Source organism: Felis catus, chromosome E3 (genome assembly GCF_018350175.1).
Source record: "Felis catus isolate Fca126 chromosome E3, F.catus_Fca126_mat1.0, whole genome shotgun sequence".
Taxonomy (NCBI): Eukaryota; Metazoa; Chordata; class Mammalia; order Carnivora; family Felidae; genus Felis; species Felis catus.
The window spans coordinates 24,315,874-24,337,993 of record NC_058383.1 but is presented as its reverse complement, the minus strand read 5'-3'; the positions used below and the strand labels follow the sequence as shown (position 1 = coordinate 24,337,993).

Here is a 22,120-nt window from a genome sequence, read left to right as displayed (position 1 = left end):
GCCTTGGTTAATATGTTTTATCTATCAATATTAACCTTATTTGGAAATTAAAACTGAGAAATTGAAAAAATATTTATCAACTTATTTAAATATATCACTAGTAAACCTATTACATGGTGAAATCAACATTTTGGTGAACAATAACTGTTTTCAAAATTTAAAAACATTAGTGAGAAGAGTGACGTGTTTTACATTTTTATTTTGTTTTTAATTTTTTAATGTTTATTTATTTTTGAGAGAGGAAGTGGGGAGGGGCAGGGAGAGAGAAGGAGACACAGAACCCGAAGCAGGCTCCAGGCTCTGAGCTGTCAGCACAGAGCCTGACGTGGGGCTCAAACTCACAGACCACAAGATCATGACCTGAGCCAAGCTGAAGTTAGATGCTTAACCAACTAAGCCACCCAGGTGCCCCTACATTTTTTCATATATCTTTTATATTTGCTTAGTAGCAAATATAATTCTCATTGGAGAGTGTGTATCTGGCTCTGCATTTAACCTTTTGTATTAAGTTGTTTTGCTTAAGATATATGGAGAAAATATAGCCTCATGCAGATATCTAGTTGAAAAAGGAGTATTTTAGTAACCTGTTAAACAAATTTGGGTATTCTTCTTTGGTACTTCACCAAAACTCGACTAATGATAATTTTCTAGTGGTTAGTTGAAGTTTGGAATGTGAAAACCCATTAATGAACATTTCTTATGTTTTACAATAATATTCATTGGTGTATCTTGCAATTTGAATAGATCTTTAACCATTCATAAATTTGTAACTCATATTTTGATTATTTGAAAAATACTGGTTCACTGATACATATCTTCCAAGGGGTGACATATTTCATCATACATTATCAAAGCGTCACATCTATTAATATCAATATGTCTACCTAGTAGTTTTTAAGTATTGGAAATCTGTCACACAACAGTGGATATCAGTTTTTCACAATTCTAATTTTCACTTGAAAGTTCAGATTTTACCATCAGCAACAAATACTGTCAGCTCTTTTCCTTGAGATGATAACATCATTTCATATAACATCAAATGATAATTTTCTAGAAAATGTCTACTAGATATCCAATTCTGAGCAACCGTAATTTTTATGTCTGTCATTCTTTCACATAAAAGGGGTATTTCTTGAAAAAAGTGACTAGTTCACAACTCAAACAATGACACAAGTAATTTTTCTCGGGGCTTCTATTATATTTTCATTTACTAAATAATTGCTTTATGTATATTTCCCATTTCATCACACAGAATATTAAAAAATAGTATTCAAGGAATGAGACTTAATAAGTTAATTTTACTTTTTCATCAAAGACCTAATTAAGTGAGACAGATTTATTTATTAACTAACTAACTAACTTACTGTGTCTAGTGGTAAAGAAGATAGTGATTGCTTAGTACACTTCTATGCTACTAATTTGATTTGTTAAAGCACCATCCATTTTACCCAACATTGCTTTTACACCACCAATGAAAATATCAACACATTAAAAAGGCAAATAATGTGTTTTTTTAAGTATTTTTGTGAGAAAGAATTTTGAACTCACAGACCCATTGCAAGTGTGTTAAGAATCTCTAGGGATCTGATACCACATGGCCGAATAAAGAGATCTGACTTAGAGTGATAGAATGCTTTTCACTGAGCCATTTTGAAGTGCATTTTATTTTGTTTCTCTTCTTGAACAATGAGATTTTAAATAACATGTTTTGTGCTTATTGTGTAGAAATTCAAATTCTAGGGGCGCCTGGGTGGCTCAGTCGGTTAGGCGGCCGACTTTGGCTCAGGTCATGATCTCGCGGTCCGTGAGTTCGAGCCCCGTGTCGGGCTCTGTGCTGACAGCTCAGAGCCTGGAGCCTGCTTCATATTCTGTGTCTCCCCCTCTCTGACCCTCCCCCGTTCATGCTCTGTCTCTCCCTGTCTCAAAAATAAACATTTAAAAGAATTAAAAGAAAAAAAAGAAATTCAAATTCTAGGCAGTTTGCTTCCAAATTTTGTTTCAATTTATCTGCTTCAGCCTATCTTGAAACCAAAGTGAAATGAGCCGAAGTGTTAATAGCATTTCATGTTTCATTGACATCATGATTATTATGGTTTTGGTCTTTTCTTAGAAATCCTACTGGTTTGGTAAAGCTTCAAGCATTATGAAGGAAGAAGATAGTCGAATTAGTGATGTAATTAGAAATGTTTATTTTGAAGATGACCCTGTTGGTTTAGTGCCTGGTATCAGTATCCAATATCTGTACAAGGTACTGTTTTATAGGTCTCTTTTGCCTGATGCAGCTGAAAGTTAATTTACAGTGCATAGTAAATATTTTCACTGGCCATGGCCCTACCCTCACCCCCTGCATAAGATGTTAATAAAAGTTGTATTCAGCATATTAATTATTTGACAAAATAAAAATGAAATACATGGAAATAAAATAAAAATCCATGTGTTTCTTTCTCTCCTTCAGAATAGAACCCAGGTTTGTATTATGATAATGGTGGTTTTTTTTATATAGTACTCGCTCTATACGCCTAGTAGGAACTGTGATGATTTGATGTGTACATATTAATTTATCTTTACAGTTGGGTTTTACTTGTTCTACCAATTATTCATTAGACTATTTGGCTGAATTCTCCTTTGTCCAAACATTTGGTGAGGAGGTGTTCCTAGATATATCAGTTTTTTTGGACCAATTGCAGGCATGTATTATTTGAATAACTCATATGTCTACCTGCATTCTCTTGCCCCTGAACGAGATAGTTCAGCTTAACCTGAACCTCTATTTTCACAACTTGTGGAAACTTAAATTTCTCTTCACAGTTTCTGCTAATTATTTACATGTGTTGGAAAGGGGGATTATTTATGCTCTTCTAGTTTTCTTTGCCTCCAGCATATTGCATTTTGATTCCTTTTTGACCACATCAATCCAGATGTAAAACTCAGCTTTTTCTCTGGTTTTCTTAGGAAATCCACTCACATCAACAATTTTGTGTGTGTTTTTAACCTTTAACATAGTCTGGAGCTTGATGGGGTTATATCGCAGAATGCTTGAGCTGTGGCCATATCCCTGCCTTTATTCACTCACGTCTCTTTTAATCTATCTTGTTTTTGCTTTTTCTCTAAGATTGTCCTTAAGAGTTTTCTCTACTGTGTATTGTGGTTCACCTCTTCCCAGATCTTTCCCCTATACTTGCATATCCAGACTTATGAGTAGGGGGTATAGCTCAATGGTAGAGCATTTGCAGACTCATGAGTGTTCACCAGAGCCAAAGACCTTCCATGAGCCATTTATTTATTAATTCAAGTTCAAAACCTAGTTTCTTAGCATCTATCATGTTCTAGGAACTGATCGTATTGGGGTATAGTTGTGAACCAGGCAGAAAAATCTCTATTTTAAAGGAAATGTAAACAAATATTACTTAGGGGCACTTCTGCTTCCAAGTTGGATAGAGAAGGTCTTGGCATCTCAACACTCAAACTACAAAAGGTAGAAGATGCTGGGTAAATTATACTTATCAGATAGCTGTAGAAGCAATGAGGACTAGGTTATTATTAGTTCTCAAGGATAAGCAACCCTTCTAAACAACTTAGAAATGCTGGCTATTTTCTTCCTTATAGCCATTTGCTGATTCTAACTATGGGCTGAGAATCAGGTCCCCATACAAAAACTCCACTGGAGGTGAGAGATAGGTAATCTTTTTGATGGTCCCATTTAGCTGGCATGACATTTTAGAAGATTGAGGGAGTCCAAACATATGGTCACCTTTACATATGGAACATTTGCTTATTTATAGAACTTCATGTGGGATTCTAGGCAACTAGATCAAGGATTCTAAAAGGCAGCATGAACACAGTGAACATGTGAATTTCAGAAAACAAAGTGACACTAGAGGAAGGGCCCACCTCCTACACATCTGCCATATTTGTAACAAGCAGGAGGATAAAGAGCTAAATGTAAAACAGAACAGAATCTCCTTTAGTCTCTTTGGACTGAAAATATATAGACCTGGAACATGTTCCATCAGAAGCTTAAGAGGACCATGTCCAAAGAACAGGAATAATCTGGGATGGACCAAGTCTTTCTAAATTTGCAACCTTTCCTTCACCCTGCTGAATCCCATATTAGGTGGAAGTGAAAGCCACTTTTCTGTATCTGTTTAATCAAGGAAAGGGGTCACTCTTTAGTGGGAGATAGTTGAAGTCTCCATGGTTCTTTTATGCAAAATGCATGGTACAAATAAATAAATTACTAGGCATGTGAAGAGGCATAAAACAGTAACTGGTAACCAAGAGTAAGAATATATTATAGAAGCAGACACATAGATGATCTAGGTATTGGAGTTAGCAGAGAAAGATTTTAAAAGAACTATGATTACTTTATTAAAAATATAGACAAAAAGAGAAAAATATTGATAATGTCAGCAGAGAAATAGAATAACCAGTAAGGATATGAAGATTTGAAAAATGATTAACCAAAATGACCCAGTTGACACATTTCATTCAGTAAGTGTCAAAAATTATGCCCAAGTGCATGTGAAACATTTGAAAAAGAGATCAAATGCCAGCCATAATGCACATCTCAACATAAATTGAAATCAGAGTATCGTTGTTGGCCAAAGTGGAAATTAACTAGGACAGAATAAGCAAAAAATAATTAAAAAATCCCCCAATGTTTGGTCAAAGAAGAAAGCAAAATAAAAATTAGAAAGTATTTTGAAGTGCATAATAGTGAAACATGGCACCTAAAAACTTACAAGTTTCAGCTCACACCATTTTAGATAAAGACGTGTATCTAAATGCATATAGTAGAAAATCATTAATCATTAAAGTTTCATTTCAATAAATAAAAAAAGAGCAAATCAAGTCCAAAGAAAGAAGGAAGACAATATAAAGAAAAAAAAATAGGAATCAAAGAAATAGCAGATAGAAAATAGAGAAAAATAAAAAAGTTACAAGTTGGCTCTTGGAGACATCAATAGAATGAATAAACCCTAAGAAAACCTATCAAGAAAAGGAGAAAACATTACACTTTTGACAAGTGCATAATGACATGTATTCACCATTACAGTATCATACAGTGTATAGTTTTACTGACTCCCAAATGCCTTGTACTTCACAGTTGATTTCTCCCTCCTGCCTCAAACCCTGGCAACTGCTCATCTTTGTACTGTATGTATAATTTTGCCTTTTTCAGAAGGTTATGTAATTGGAACCATACACATATATAGCCTTTTCAAAAACGCTTCTTTTATTTTGCAGTATACACATAAGGTTCCCACATGTCTTTTCATGGCCTCATTTGTTTTTGTCATTGATTGTGTGGATGTAACACACTTTGTTTATACATCCATTTTTTTTTTTAATTTTTTTTTTCCAACGTTTATTTATTTTTGGGACAGAGAGAGACAGAGCATGAACGGGGGAGGGGCAGAGAGAAAGGGAGACACAGAATCGGAAACAGGCTCCAGGCTCTGAGCCATCCACCCAGAGCCCGACGCGGGGCTCGAACTCACGGACCGCGAGATCGTGACCTGGCTGAAGTCGGGCGCTTACCGACTGGGCCACCCAGGCGCCCCTATGCATCCATTTTTTGAATGATTCCAGTTTTGGCAGTTATGAACAAAGCTGCTGTAACATTTTCAGGAAGGTTGTGATAAATTGTCAAATCAATTGGGAAATACCTAACAACACAATTATTGCATTGTGTGGTAAGACTATGTTTAGCTTTCTAAGAAACTGCCAGATTCTCTTCCAAGAGGCTGCACCATTTTGCATTCTGACCAGCAACGAATAAGAGTTATACTGCTCTGCCTCCTCCTCCTCATTTGATGTTGACATTTAAAAAAAATTGTAGCCATTGTAATAGGCTTCTGGTAATATCCCATTTTTGTTTTAATTTTGCAATTTCTTAATGACAATGTTGAGTATCTTTTCGTATGCCTATTTGCTATCTGTCTGTGTTCTTTGGTAAGATATCTTTTCTGATCTTTTGCTTATTTTCAAATTGGGTTGTTTTTTTAATCTTGAGTTTTAAGAGTTCCCTATATGTTTTATATATTTTGGTTATAAGTTCTTTATCGACTGTGTGTTTTGGGATTATTTTCTCCCAGTCTGTGGCTTGTCTTTTCATTGTCTTAACATATTTTAATATTAACAAAGTCCAGTTTATCAATTTTTATTTGACGGATCTTGTTTTTGGTTTGTATCTAAAACTTACCACTAAACTCCAAAGACATCTAGATTTTCTCTTACGTTTTCTTCTAGGAATAGCTTTGTGGGCTTTACATTTAGGGCTGCAATTCATTTGAATATGTGTGTTTTTGCTTGTGTGTGTGTGTGTGAAAGGTGTAACGTTTGTGTCTGGATTTTTTATTTTGCATATGGATGTCCAGTTGCTCCAGCAACCATTTTTTTTTTTTATGAAATTTATTGACAAATTGGTTTCCATACAACACCCAGTGCTCATCCCAAAAGGTGCCCTCCTCAATACCCATCACCCACCCTCTCCTCCCTCCCACCCCCCATCAACCCTCAGTTTGTTCTCAGTTTTTAACAGTCTCTTATGCTTTGGCTCTCTCCCACTCTAACCTCTTTTTTTTTTTTTCTTCCCCTCCCCCATGGGTTCCTGTTAAGTTTCTCAGGATCCACATAAGAGTGAAACCATATGGTATCTGTCTTTCTCTGTATGGCTTATTTCACTTAGCATCACACTCTCCAGTTCCATCCACGTTGCTACAAAAGGCCATATTTCATTTTTTCTCATTGCCACATAATATTCCATTGTGTATATAAACCACAATTTCTTTATCCATTCATCAGTTGATGGACATTTAGGCTCTTTCCATAATTTGGCTATTGTTGAGAGTGCTGCTATGAACATTGGGGTACAAGTGGCCCTATGCATCAGTACTCCTGTATCCCTTGGATAAATTCCTAGCAGTGCTATTGCTGGGTCATAGGGTAGGTCTATTTTTAATTTTCTGAGGAACCTCCACACTGCTTTCCAGAGCGGCTGCACCAATTTGCATTCCCACCAACAGCGCAAGAGGGTTCCCGTTTCTCCACATCCTCTCCAGCATCTATAGTCTCCTGATTTGTTCATTTTGGCCACTCTGACTGGCGTGAGGTGATACCTGAGTGTGGTTTTGATTTGTATTTCCCTGATAAGGAGCGACTCCTGCAACCATTTGTAAAAGGCTATTCTTCATTGAGTTGCCTTTCATACTTTGTCAACTATCACTCATCTATATTTGTCTGGGTCTATTTATAGACTCGGTATTCTGTTCCATCAATGTATATATTTATATTTTTGTAATATCACACTGTTCCAAATACTGTAGTTTTTAAAAATTTTTTTAAAAATTTATTTATTTTTGAGAGACAGAGAGAGACAGAGCATAAGCAGGGGAGGGTCAGAGAGAGAGGGAGACACAGAATCTGAAGCAGGCTCCAGGTTCCAGTCTGTCAGCACAGAGCCTGATGCAGGGCTTGAACCCAAAAACCATGATATCATGACCTGAACCGAAGTTGGATGCTTAATTGACTGAGCCACCTAGGCACCCCTTCAATACTGTAGTTTTATACTAAGTCTTGAAATGTGAGTGTTAGTCCTCCAACTTTGCTGTTTTTCTTCAGTATCTTGTTGGCTATTCTGGGTCTTTTGTTTTTTTCATATAAACTTTATTTTTTTCTGCAACTTTACTGAGGTATAGTTGACAATTTAAGATTACATATATTTAAGGAGTACAACTTGATTATGTGATTTATGTGTACATTCTGAATATTTCACTGTAATAGGTTATTTAACATATTCATAACCTCACATAGTTACCATTAACTTTTTTATTGTGGTGAGAACACTTAAGATCTACTCTTATCAAATTTCAAGTATGCCATATTGTTAACTATAGTCATAATTGTTGTACATAAATTTAAAGAACTTATTCATCTTATATACCTAAAACTTTTTACCCTCTTGGCAAAGGTTTCCCAATTTCCTTCTCCCCCCCAACTCTAGCAACTGTCATTCTGTTTTCTGTTTCCGTAGGTTTGACTGTTTTAGATTCCACACATAAGTGAGATCACACATTATTTGTCTTTCTGCATCTGGCTTATTTCACTTATCGTAATGTCCTCCAAGCTCATCCATGTGGTCACAAGTGGAAGGATTTACTTCTTTATCAAGGCTGAATAATATTCCATTGTATATGGACACCACATTTACTTTATCCATTCATCTATGGACACTTAGGTCATTTCCATATTTTGGCTCTTTTGAATAATCCTGAAATAAACACAGGAATGCAAATATCTTACTGAGATCTGATTTCATTTCCTTTGGTTATAGATCCAGTGAGGTTGCTAAATCATAAGGCAGTTCTAGTATTAATTTTTGAATCTCCATACTATTTTCCATAAGGACTGTACATATTTACATTCTAGTCAGTGATGTACAAAGATTCCCTTTTTTTCCACATCTTTGCCGACATGTATCTTTTATCTTTCTGATAATGGCTATTTTAATAGCTGTGAGGTTTTATGTCATTGTAGTTTTGATTTATATTTCTCTCATGATTAGTGAAATTTAGTGCCTTTTTTTATACCTGTTGCTTATTTGTGTATCTTCCTTGGAAAAATGGGTTCAGTTCCTTTATCCATTAAAATTTTTTTTAATGTTTATTTACTTTTGAGAGAGAGAGAGGTGGGGGGGGGGGAGGTGCAGAGAGAGAGGGAGACACAGAATCTGAAGCCAGGTCTGGACTCTGAGCTGTCAGCACAGAGCCTGACATGGGACTCAAACTCATGGACTATGAGATCGTGACCTGAATTGGAGTCGGACACTTAACTGACTGAGTCACCCCAGGTGGCCCTCCTTTACCCATTTTTAAATAAAAATTTATAATATTGAGTTCTATGAGTTTCTTACATATTTTGGAAATTAACCTTTTATCAAATAGGTAGTTTTCATATATATTCTCCCTTTCCATGGGTTGTCTTCTCACTTTATTGTTTCCTTTGCTGAGCAGAGGACTTTAAATTCTACACACTCCCATTTGCTTATTTTTGTTTTGTTCCTTGTGATTTTGGTGTTATATTTTTAAAAAATCATTGCATAGACCAATGTCAAGAAGCTTTTTCTCTGTGTTTTCCTCTAGGAGTATTTTTATTTCAGGTCTTACATTTAAGTTCTTAATCTGTTTTGAGTTTACTTTTGTATATAGTGTGAGGTAAGGGTCCAATGTCATTTTTTGCATGTGAATATCCAGTTATCAGTATACTATTTACTGAAGAGACAATCCTTCCCCAATTGTATATTCTTAGCATCTCTGTTAAAAATTAGTTGGCTATTATATACATGGGTTCATTTCTTGGCTCTCTATTCTGTACCATATTCTATTCTATGTATGTTTTTAGGCCAGTATCATATTGTTTTGATTACTATATCTTTGTAATATAATTTGAAATTAGAAGTATTATGCCTTCAACTCTGTTATTTTTTCTCGAGTTTGTTTTGGCTCCTCAAGGTCTTTTGTAGATCCATATGAGTTTTAGAATTTTGTTTTCTATTTCTGTGAAAAATGCCATTGGAATTTTGATAGGGGTACATTGAATCTGTATATTGCTTTGGGTAGTATAAATATTTTTTTAAGGATAAAAAAAATTTTTTTACATTTATTTATTTTTTATAGACAGAGAGAAACAGAGCACAAGTCGGGGAGGGGCAGAGAGAGAAGGAGACACAGGATCCAAAGCAGGCTCCAGGCTCTGAGCTGTCAGCACAGAGCCCGATGCAGGGTCGAACTCACAAACTGTGAGATCATGACCTGAGCCGAAGTCTGATGCTTAACCAACTGAGTCACCGAGGCGCCCCCTTAAGGATTTTTTTTAAGTTTATGTATTTTGAGAGAGACAGAGGCAGCACAAGTAGGGGAGGGGCAAAGAGAGAGGGAGACAGAGAATCCCAAACAGACTCTGCACTGCCAGCACAGAGCCTAACATCAGGCTTGAACCCATGAAACCATGAGATCATGACCTGAATTGAAACCAAGAGTAGGATGCTTAACTGACTGAACCACCCAGATGCCCTGGGTAGTATAAATATTTAAAAATATTAATTCTTCCAATCCATGAACATGGATTATCTTCTCACTTATCTGTATCTTCTTCAATTTCTCTCATCACTTATAGTTTTCAGAGTTTAAGTCTTTCACATCCTTTGTTAACCTTATTCCGAAGTATTTTGTACTTACTGATGCCATCATAAGTGGGATTGTTTTCTTGATTTTCTTTTCAGCTACATTGTTGTTGGTGTAAAGAAACAACTGATTTTTGTATGTTGATATTATACCCTATAACTCTACTGAATTTGTTTATTAGTTGTAACCAGGGTTTTATTTGTTTGCTTGCTGGAGTTTAGGGTTTTTTAGGAGGATCATGTCATCTGTAAACAAATAATTTTACTTCTTCCTTTCCTGTTTGGATGCCTTTTACTTCTTTCTCTTGTCTGGTGGTGCTTGCCGGTACTTTCACTACCACATGAATAGAAGTGACTTTGCCTTGTACCAGATCTTTGAGGAAAAGCTCTTAGTTTCTGACTCTTGAGTATGGTGTTATCTGTTGTTTTTCATAAATGGACTTTATTGTGTTGAGATTTCTTCTTACACATGTTTTATTAAAAGGTTTTTACCATAAATGGATGTTGAGCTTTGTTAAATGCTTTTTTGCATCTAGTGAGATAATTATGTGCTTTTTATCTTTCATTCTGTTAATATAATGTATCATATTGATTGAGTTGCACATGTTGAACTGAACTTGTATCCACTTAATCATGGTATAAAATTCTACTTGGATAAATTCCACTCGGTCATGGTGTGAAATCTTTTTGATGTGTTGTTAAATTAGGTTTGCTAGTATATTACTAAGGATTTTTGTATTTATGTTCATCAGAGATATTGGCCTGTAGTTTTCTTTTTTTTGTGTGTTGTCTTTGGTTTTGGTATTAGAGTGATGCTAACCTCATGAAATGAATTTGGAAATATTCCTTCTACTTCAGTATTTTTGCAAGAGTTTTGGAAGGATTCATTTTAATTCTTTTTTGAATGTTTGGTAGAATTCACCTGTGAAGTCATCTAGATCTGGGCTTTTCTTTCTTGGAAAGTTTTTGATGACTGTTTCAATATATTTATTTATTTGTTTATATTTTTCTATTTCTTGGTTCAATCTCTAGGTTTTATGGTGCTAGAAATTTATCCATTTATCCAGTTTTTTGGGGGGATGTAATTATTCATAATAGCACATTATAATCTTTTAAAATTTCTATTGCATTGGTTGTAATGTTTACTTTTTTATTTCTGATTTTATTTGAGTCTTCTCTCTTTTTTTCTTTGTCTACCTGAGGATTTATTGATTTTGTGTAAATGAGTTCTCAGTGTTGTTTTTTCTACTGGTTTTCTTTTTCTTTTTTTCTTTTTTAAAAAACTTTTGTAGTGTTTATTTATTTCAGAGAGAGAGAGACAGAGGGTGAGCAGGGAAGGGGCAGAGAGAGAGGGAGACACAGAATCTGAAGCAGGTTCCAGGCTCTGAGCTGTCAGCACAGAGGCCAATGTGGGACTGGAACTCACGAACTGTGAGATCATGACCTGAGCTGAAGTCAGATGCCTAACCGACTGAGCCACCCACTGGTTTTCTATTCTTTATTTGAGTTCTGCTCTGATCTTTATTATTTCCTTCCTTCTGCTAACTTTGTGCTGTTTCTTCTTTTTCTCATTTCTTGAGGTACACAGTTGTTTATTTGAGATCTTTCTTCTTTTTTTATATGCTTTGGTTGTTTATCTTTTGTGTGCCTATTACAAATTCTTTTTTGTTCTTACCATGAAGCTGCATTGAGCCTTATTATTATGACATCTATTTTAAACTGGTAACATCTTCATCTCAATTACATCCAACAGTTCTACACTTTTACTCCCTCCTCATACTTTGTTATTAATGTCAGTGTGTACTTCTTTCTCTATTGTCTATCCACTAACAAACTTTGCAATTAGAGTTACTCTTAATATTTTTGTGTTTGTGTACTTTTATACTGTATTTAAAAGTGATTATGCACCACCATTACAGTATTATTATATTCTGTGTTTGTCTATATATTTACCTTTACCAGTGAGATTTATTTTCTTATGCTTTTGTGTTGCTCTTTAACATCAGTTCATCTCAATGTGAAGAATTTCCTTTATCACCTCTTGCAAGGCAGGTCTACTGGTGATGAATTTGCTCCTGCTACTTTGTTTAACAGGGAAAATCTTTACCTTTCCTTTATTTTTAAAAAATTTTTTAAATTAACATTTATTTATTTTTTCAGAGTCAGAAAGAGACAGAGCACGAGCAGGGGAGATGCAGAGAGAGGGAGACACAGAATTGGAAGCAGGCTCCAGGCTCTGAGCTGTCAGCACAGAGCCCGATGTGGGACTCAAACCCACAAACCGTGAGATCATGACCCCAGCCGAAGTCAGTCACCCAACCGACTGAGCCACCCAGGCGCCCCTCCTCTCCTTTATTTTTAAAAGACAGTTTTACTAGGTAGAGATTTGTTGGTTTGCAGGGTGTTTTTTTTTTTTTCCTTGAGTACTTTGAATATATTTCCCTGCTGTCTTTCGGCCTGCAGGATTTCTGGTAAGAAATCCACTGACAGTTTTATGGGGGTTCCCTTGTACATGATGAGTTAGTTTTCTTTTGGAGATTTGAAAATTCTCTGTTTGTCTTTGACTTGACTTTTGACAATGTAATTATAATGTGTCTTTATGTAGACTTCTTTGGTTCAACCTATTTGGGCATTTTTAAGCTTCATGAATCTGGATGTTCATTTCTATCCCCAGATCTGGAAAATTTTCAGCCACTATTTCTTCAAAGAAGCTTTCTGACCCTTTCTCTGTACCTTCTACTTCTATGACTCTCTTAATGAATATGTTGTTTCTTTTCGTGGTGTCTTATCTGTCTTATAGTATTTCTTCATTATTTTTCATTCATTTTTTTTCTTTTTGCTCATTTGACTGGATAATTTCAAATGACCTATATTGGAGTTCACTAAGCCTTTCTTCAGCTTGATTGAGTCTGCTGTTAAAGTTGTTCATTGATTTTTTTTTCAATTCAGTCACTGTATTCTTCAGCTGTAGGATTTTTGTTCATTTTTTCATGGCTTCTCTCTTTGTTGAACTTCTCATCTGTTTATGTATTGTTTTTGTTCATTTGTCTCTCTTGTTCTGTAGTTCACTGAGCTTCTTTCTGTAAGTATGATTATTTTGAATTTTTTGTCAGGCATTCATAATCTCTATTTCTTTAGGTTTTGTTACTAGAGCTTTATTAGTTTCATTTAGTAGTGTCATGCTTCCTTGAACCTTCATGATCCATGTAACTTTGCATTTGTGTCTGCACATTTAAGAAGTAGTTACCTCTTGCATTCTTTATGGACTGCATTTGTCAAGAAAAGATATTTGCCAGTCAGCCTAGCCTGGAATTTGGGGTGGGCCTGCTTGTGGGGCCCATGGCCAAATGTGACCTACTGTTGGGGCCCATGGGGTGTACCATTGTATGAGAACTGCAGGGTCAGGCAGGGCCCATTGCTAGTACTCTGCAGTGTAGTGGAACTATAGTTTACTGGGGCTGGCTGGTGGGGCTTTTTGGTCATGGAGGCCTACCTGGCCTCTGCATTCCCCTAAGATTGCTGGTGGGACTCTGTTGTTTTACAGGATTGGCTGGTGGGCCTCTATTTTCAGGAGGATCCACCAGTGGAGATTTTGTGGCCAGGCAGGGATGTCTGATGGGAATCACAGAGCTTCCACTGAGATCCACCACTACTGCCACCTGAGAGCTTTTACTCCTTCTCTTTGGTCCCAGCTCTTGCCTGGTGGTCTAGCTGTATTAGTTCCCTTGGCATTCCATGTGAGGTAAGACAGAAGTTGGAAAGACAGAAATCTGGGAAGTTGGGTGTCTACCTCTTTTTCCCTTTATGCCACTGGAGAAATTAGGATGAAAGGATCCTTCTTTATGCTGTTCTTTGTTGGCTTGGAGGAGAGGCATTGTGGGCAGAGTGAGTGGGCAGTGTGTTTCTCTTTCTTTCAGTTTCTGTGCTCCACTGGGTGCTATTACCTTACCCCCAGACTCTAGAAATCTCACAGTGCCATTCTTGTTCATGGGTAGTTGCTAAATCTGTTTATGTGAGGGGATAGAGTTGAGGACCTTTTATTCTCTTATCTTGCTGACAACATTCTGATAATGCCTTTTTTTTTTTTAATTTTTTTTTCCAACGTTTATTTATTTTTGGGACAGACAGAGACAGAGCATGAACGGGGAGGGGCAGAGAGAGAGGGAGACACAGAATCGGAAACAGGCTCCAGGCTCCGAGCCATCAGCCCAGAGCCCGACGCGGGGCTCGAACTCAACGGACCGCGAGATCGTGACCTGGCTGAAGTCGGACGCTTAACCGACTGCGCCACCCAGGCGCCCCTGATAATGCCTTTTTTAATCCCTGGTAATTTTCCTTGTTCTGAAGTCTGTTTTGTCTGAAATTAATATAGCTACTCCAGATTTTTTTTTTATTAGTGCAGCATCATATATCTTTTTCCATCCCTTTACTTTAAATCTATCTGTATCTTTGTATTTTAAGTGGATTTGTTGTAGGCAATATATAGTTGCATCTTTTAAAACATCTACTTTTTTGGGGACACCTGGGTGCTCAGTTGGTTAAGTGCCCACCCTGGGCTCAGGTCATGATTTTGCTGTTCCTGACTTCGAGCCCCATGCCAGGCTCTGTGCTGACAGCTCAGAGCCTGGAGCCTGTTTCGGATTCTGTGTCTCCGTCTCTCTGTCCCTCCCTTGCTTGTGTTCTGTCTCTCTCTCAAAAATAAATAAACATTAAAAATTTTTTAAGTATCTACTTTGTCAAGTCTCTTTTAATTGGTGCATTTAGTCCATTATCTGTAAAGCAATTATTAATATAATTCAATAAGTATCTACAGAATTATAACTGTTTTACATATGTTACATTTGTTCTTTGTTGCTTGTTTTATCCCCCCCGCCTTTTCTGCCCATCTAAAGAATAGCCTAGTGTAATTTTATCCATATTCATCAATAGGTAAGCTTTTCCCCACCTAATCACTGCTACTTTCAAAATCTTTTGATTTTTCAAGATTTTTGTTACCTGGTTTTCTGCAGTTTACACATGGTATGTCTAGGTCTGGGTTCTGCTTAGTGTTCTGACATTAGTTCTGCTGACATTAGTTCTGACATTAGTTCTGCTTAGTGTTCTCTGAGTTACCTGTAGTTTGATGTAGTTTACCTATAGATCTGTAGTTTGATGTTTACCATTAGTTTGGAAAATTTTCAGTCAGTATTACTTCATATATTTCTTCTGCTCCTTTTTCTTTTTATTCTCCTTCTAGCATTCCATGTATGCTTGCTACACCTTGTGTGTTTTTCCTAGAGTTCTTGAATATTCTATTCTGGTCATTTCCATTCTCTTTTCTTTTTATTTCGGTTTAAGATGTTTCTATTAATGTATCTTCAAGCTTACTGATTCTTTCCCAAACCATGTCCAGTCCATTGGTGAGCTCATCAAAATATTTTTCATTTGTCACGATATTTTTACTTTCTAATATTTCCTTTTGATTCTTTGTTAGGGTGTCCATCACTCTGCTTACATTACACATTTGTTCTTCATATTGTCTGTTAGAGATCTTAGCATATTAAACATAGTTATTATTAATTTATGTAACTATAATTATTATTATTTTTATGTTTGTTTTTTAAGGAAAGAGAGAGACAGCATGAGTGGGGGAAGGCAGGGAGAGAGGGAGCACAGAATCCAAGCAGGCTCCAGGCTCTGAGCTGTCAGCACAGAGCCTGACATAGGGCTTGAACTCACAAGCCGTGAGATCAAGACCAGAGCCAAAGTCGGACGCTTAACTGACTGAGCTACCCAGGTGCTCCAAACAGTTATATTACCAGCCTGATAATTTCAAAATCTGTGCAATGTCTGTATCTGTCTGTTCCTTTCAGTCCATTCAGACTGTGTTTTCCCTTGCCTTTAAATTTTTTACTAAAAGCCAGACATGGCGGATTGGTTAATATAACTGGTGTAATTATTCCTTAATGTGAGGTTTCATTTTTGTCTGGCCAGGAATTAGACTGTGTTTACTCTTTTGTTTTGTAAGCATCAGAGGCTTTAGTTTCCTCTAGTGTCCTTGTTTTTTCTTGCCCCCTTTATCTTTGGGTTTTCCTAAAGACTCCTTAAATAGTCTGAGTCTTGTGGTTCTTTCTGCTCTAGACCAATTATTATATATGAGCCCTACTATTGAGGTGGTGAGATGTACAGGGAGGAAAAGTGTTCTATAATCCTCTGACTAGGTGTCAGTATTTTAGTAGGCCTGTGCCCCTGGTCTCAGAGCTTCCGCAGAGTTCCCCAGTTCTCCTGCACCTCCTTATTTGAGACTGGAAGGTTATGAAGTTGGGTATTTCACTTTCTCATAAGTCTGCAAGGCTCTGATAAAGGAGCTTCCCTTGAGGATAGGCCATTGTTGCTAAGAACAGAACAGTTGGGCATATTGAAAAGTTGTTTATTTTGCCCCCATTTTCCCTTCTGGGAAACCTGAGGATGTTTTTCTCTAATCTGTACCATGAGAACATGGTGAGGCTGCTGGAAGGTAAACTCAAGAAAGTCTGCATACCTCTTGAAACTTGTTCTCCAGGAGTTTTTAACTTTCGTGCTAGCCCACACTTAGCCACCAGGAATTTGTCTATCACTATGTCAGTGGTCTTACCAGTACTAGCTCCATTGGCTTCTGCTCCCAGTAAGCTGTGATTCCATGTATTTTCTAGCATCCCAGTTTTTGAGGCGTTGGTTTGTTCTGTGACCTCAACTCCACTGGATCTAAGAATTACTGCTGTTTCCTCAGCTTTTTTTTGTCATAGTGAGAATGAGACTTTTAATTTCCAAAATCTTTACCTGTTGAGGAGACTATATTTATTAGTTCCTTGAGCATATTAAATTTCAGATTGTAGCTTAAAAACATGACTTCGAGGGGCGCCTGGGTGGCGCAGTTGGTTAAGCGTCCGACTTCAGCCAGGTCACGATCTCGCGGTCCGTGAGTTCAAGCCCCGCGTCAGGCTCTGGGCTGATGGCTCGGAGCCTGGAGCCTGTTTCCGATTTTGTGTCTCCCTCTCTCTCTGCCCCTCCCCCGTTCATGCTCTGTCTCTCACTGTCCCAAAAATAAATAAACGTTGAAAAAAGATTTTTAAAAATAGTGTGTTTATTTTCCTACCCTTGCCCAACTCTGATTAAGGAGGAACAAAGGACAAATAAGGTGTAGAGGAAACAGAGTTCTGAGTCTTGTTTGGGCACATGGAGTCCCCCTTAAACAGAGAGAGAGGGAGAGAGGGAGAGAGAGAGAGAAAGCTAATCAGTTCTCTAGATTCTTGGGCAGATGAGCAGAAGGGAGGATGATTCTCCTGAAATTACAAGATGGAAAGAGTCACTGAAGCTGTTCTATTTTGGGGTTGTTTGGGGACAAAGGTTTTTATATCCTCATTTGGATACTGTGAGTAATAAAGTGATATCCAGAAACTATTCTGTTTTATTGTTTTTAGTTGTAAAATAACTTTCTGTGGTTTCCAACCAATACCACCCATAGATCTCTGACATGTGATTTCAGTTATTGCAAAAGTTGTTTCCCAGGCTGGCCATCTTTAAAAAGGGAGAGGAACCTCACTTGATTAAGCTCTTAGTTGCATCTCATCTCCCAGTAGTCTTTATTAATGATCCCTTTAAAAAATTCCTTTAGTCAGGTAGTCTTTTTCACTGACTCTGCCTATTTCTCAACCCACCTTTAATCTTCCAGCAATAAACAAACAAAAAATTGTGTCCCTTCCTCTACTAAACACTTTACATGTATTACATCATTTAATACTACTACAAAACTCTGCTGCTATTATCCTCATTGTACATGGAGCCTCAGAGGGGTTAAAGGATTTACCCAGGGTCACCCAGCAAGCAAGCAGGAACACCTGTCAGTGTCCCTATTAGGAGCCAGGAAACCACACAGCAATTGGAACAGGGAAAGTTAAAAGAATTAGTAACTATAATAGGGTGATAGCTGTAAGGAGGTACAAAGAACTCTCAAGAATAGACTATGGCTGAAGAAAATACCCAAATACCATGGGAGAGGACCCTTCCCCAAGGCTGAGATTCAGGTCTTGGAGAAAGTGCACTTGGGGCTTACTTGATGGTGGAGAAGCCCACTACAAAACTCTGGGCTAGGTATTGCAGCTATTATTATCCTCACTGTACATGGGAGAGGCAGAGGGGTTAAGGGATTTACCCAGGGTCACCCAGCAAGTAAGCAGGAGCGTTCGTCAGTATCCCCACTTGGAGTCAGGAAACCACACAGCAATTTGAACAGGGAAAGTTAAAAGAATGATTAATTATAGCAGGGGGTTAGCTATAGGAGGTACAGGGAACTCCAAAGGATACACTATGGATGAGGGAAAATATCCAAGGAAGAAACAAACTTGGAAGAGGACCCTTCCCCAAGACTGGGATTCAGATATTCTTGGAGAAGGTGAACTTGGGGCTCACTTGATGGTGGAGAAGTTTCTTGGCCCTGGGTCAAGGCTGTTCCAAACCTGCTGAGCAAACAGGAAACACCCCATAGTTACAGGCTGCCTCGGCTAGCCAGCAAGGAACTGTGGCTGGATCTAGCAAGCAGGAAACTCTTTTCTGTGGTTGTTGGCAGGCTGGTGCTAGGCAGGGGCACCTGCCGGAGTCACTGAGAATCCACGGTTAATGGGGGTCGGGGGAGGTGCAGGGTGAATGCCCAGAAATGTCCTCCACACCTGCTGCTGACAGCAAGGGGAGAGCAACAATCAAGAGAAAACACTGAACCTGGAGCAGCAGCCTTTGGCCCTGTAGCGTCCCGCCAGCACCCTCTCCTGACCAAGCTTAACCTGACAGTTCAAGAACCCAATTCCATTTGCTGCCTAGAGGCCAGAACCGGATCCCTGGCGGGGTAGGGAAGAGATTAGCCTCTGGCAGAATTCAGAACCTGCTTGGCAACGCTTAAGCTACACCGAAGGTGGGTATTGGGGTGGGGTCCGCCAAGAGAAGCGACCACTGACGAATTTGTGGAGCAGGAGAGAGGTCGGGACGTGGGGCCCCCTGAGTGGCTGGCGGGTCGGGGAAGCGCGTGGAGAGGACGCCGTGGGAGTCACAACGCGCAGAGCGCCCACGTGTCGAGGCGCAGGCGGCGCTCGCTGGGGAGCTGGACTCGAGGACCGCGCGCCTTACGCCAGAGTCGCCCCACGTCGGGGGCTGCGAGTGGCCCCCGCAGCAGGCTTGCGGGTCCCCGAGGGGGGGAACCTCTGCAAGTTCTCTGCTGCCGCCCACAGACCCTAGAGGGCGGCCAGTGAATCTCTCCCAACTTCCTGCCACGAGCTACTGGCCCGCTGAGGTGACCATGACACTTGAGGGAGAGGGGAGCCCGCGAGAGTTGGAGGGTGGTGGGGTGGCCCAGCGGGGTCTAGCGGCAGAGAGCCTGGGGCAAGCGCACAGGCCCCGAGGTAGGGCGCCGAGGGTCTGGGGGCCTCCGGCAGTGCTGGGTGGGGCCCCACACTCTAAGGGGTCCCGGGCGGAGGGTCCAGTGCGCGCAGGGGGCAGGGAGGCGCGTGCGGGCCAGGTGGCGGGGCTGCAGGGAGGAGGGGGCAGGCTGGGGAGTAGGTGCGTGCGCGCATGCGCGAGGAAGGGTCCGTGGCCCATGATCTGCTCGCGAGGCCGGCAGGCAGCTGGGCGGTTGGCGAAGGCGTTGGGAGGAGGCGCCGCGCCCGGTGACCCGCGTCCCTCAGCGGCGGAGGCGCAGGTGTAGCAGTGGCGGTTTCGAGGCCCGAGCGGTGAGTGCGGGACCACCCCGCCCTGGTGGTGTCTTCTCCCCAGATTCCCCCGGGGAGGCGGAGGGTGGGCTTCCTGGACTTCCCCGGAGGCCCACCCCCTGGCCGCACTGTTGAGTGCAGAGCCGGAAAGTGCGAACCCCCCAACACTCCCAAAAGCCCCAATACACTAGAACCCTCCACAACCCTTTCTGCCCCCTCCAAAGCCCATTGTATGTAACATATATATTATAATATTCCCTGTACCTCGCTGTCTAACGTCGCTCGCCACCACACCCAGCGTTGACCCTCCATCCTGTAGTTTTGCATGTCCCTCAGTGGACCTCACTCCCTTCCTTTTCCTCTCCAAGTGCCCCTGCTCTGGGGAATGCATCCCGGACTTCCCAGGGAGGAGAAAGTGCCAAAACAAGCACATGACGTAGGAGACACTTCTCTGGACCCCAAGACACACAGAGAAGCTAATGGGAACACATTAAACAAACAGAATTTTATTTTGGTTGCCTTCAGTATTTGAAAGCCAGGGGTCTGGAGGCACATGTTTTGGGTCGAGGGCTGGGGTGTCCAGAATTGACTTGCTGTGTGACTGTCCCAGTCAGCTGGGGCTGCTGTAATAGAATACCTGCCGTGGGCTGGGCCACCCAAATGTATTTCTCACAGTTCTGGAGGCTGGAAAGTCTCAGCTCAGAGGTCCGTGAGATTCAGTGTGTGGTGAGAGCCTGATTTCTGATGCATAGACAGGCATCTTGTCACTGTGTCCTTCACATGGTGGAGGAAGCAGGGGAGCTCTCTGGGGCCCTGTCTTATAATATGGGCACTAATCCCATTCATCGGGGCTCCATCCTCATGGCCTCATCACGTGCCCAATGTCCCTCATCCTGATACCATCACATCCAGGTTTGGATTTCAACATAAGAATCTGGGGAGGAGGGGAGGACCCAGACAGTCAGATTATAGCAATGACCCAAGGTAAACTTTGACTTCACAAGGCCAGGGTTTCCTTGTCTGAAAGAACCTGGATATTACACGTACCCATCTCTCAGGGTGACTAGACTATTTGAACTGACAGAACACAGTAAGTGTTGAATAGAGAGAAGGGGTATGGAAGTTAAGTGCTGCAGGAGGCTCACGTTGTCTTAGTTTTCTTCTGTCGATGCAAAAATTGCACTGGACGAAGTAAAACAGGCAAAGAAGACTTTATGCGAGGCTACCGGAGCAGGGAAGAGAGGCCAGAACTCAGTCTGAGCTCAACTCTGCTGAAACAAAGGGTGGGAAGGTATTTGTGGACTGAGGTGAGACAGTGGGAAAGTTGGAAAAGTTGGAGGGAAGGTTGACCAAGAGAACACCTTGAGTAACTTCCTGAGTTTGTCCATGTGGTTCTCTGATGAGGCCATCTGTGTTTGCTGATTGGTGCCTGTCGAAAGCTAGCTCCTCCCCTCGCACAGATACTGGGAATAGGGGTGTTATTTTCCTTGAGGATTACGTGTCAAAGGATGACTCCCAGGTCCTTCAGAAAGGCAGTTTGGGGTTGTAAAACAGGAAAGAGGCTTGTAAAAAAGGGTTATCTGTATTTTAAACAGAGAAAGGATGTATAATTACAAGTTTTCTAAAGCACATGTTCAAAGAAAAGGGTGGTTAGGACCTAGAGCCAGAAGAGCCTTTCTAAAGGTTGGTCCAGCTCAGAGTAACAGGCAGGCCATCTTGGTCACCTCATTGTATGCAAAGTAAGCAGAAGATTTAAAAGGAAGGAAACCTCTGGGTTTTTAATTAATTAGATCTTTTTTTTTCTTTAGTAACCGGATACTTGTACCTCTTTTTCTTTTTTTTTATATGAAATTTATTGTCAAATTGGTTTCCATACAACACCCAGTGCTCATCCCAAAAGGTGCCCTCCTCAATACCATCACCCACCCACCCCCCCACCCCACATCAACCCTCAGTTTGTTCTCACTTTTTAAGAGTCTCTTATGCTTTGGCTCTCTCCCACTCTAACCTCTTTTTTTTCCTTCCCCTCCCCCATGGTCTTCTGTTCAGTTTCTCAGGATCCACATAAGAGTGAAACCATATGGTATCTGTCTTTCTCTGTATGGCTTCTTTCACTTAGCATCACACTCTCCAGTTCCATCCACGTTGCTACAAAGGGCCATATTTCGTTCTTTCTCATTGCCACGTAGTACTCCATTGTGTATATAAACCACAATTTCTTTAT

General features: G+C 39.9%; 1 protein-coding gene and 1 long non-coding RNA gene across 17 annotated transcripts in view; one reads left to right on the top strand and one right to left on the bottom strand.

The window, feature by feature from the left end:
- Positions 1-17,267: 17,267 nt before the first annotated feature.
- On the bottom strand, positions 17,268-19,205 carry LOC123382559. The gene is made up of 2 exons (XR_006591100.1): positions 18,611-19,205; positions 17,268-17,484 (listed from the first exon to the last, which is right to left on the bottom strand). It is a non-coding gene; the product is annotated as an uncharacterized LOC123382559 (long non-coding RNA).
- Positions 19,206-19,783: 578 nt separating this feature from the next.
- The window catches only part of LOC101087463 (phospholipid-transporting ATPase ABCA3-like), a 224,156-nt gene continuing 221,819 nt past the window's right edge, over positions 19,784-22,120 (top strand). For 15 of the 16 annotated variants that reach the window (XM_045047758.1, XM_045047743.1, XM_045047746.1 and 12 more), the window contains exon 1: positions 19,784-19,917. The gene's annotated coding sequence lies outside the window, so the exon portion shown is untranslated. The remainder of the gene's footprint in view (positions 19,918-22,120) is intronic. The other variant, XM_045047741.1, reaches the window with a different exon arrangement.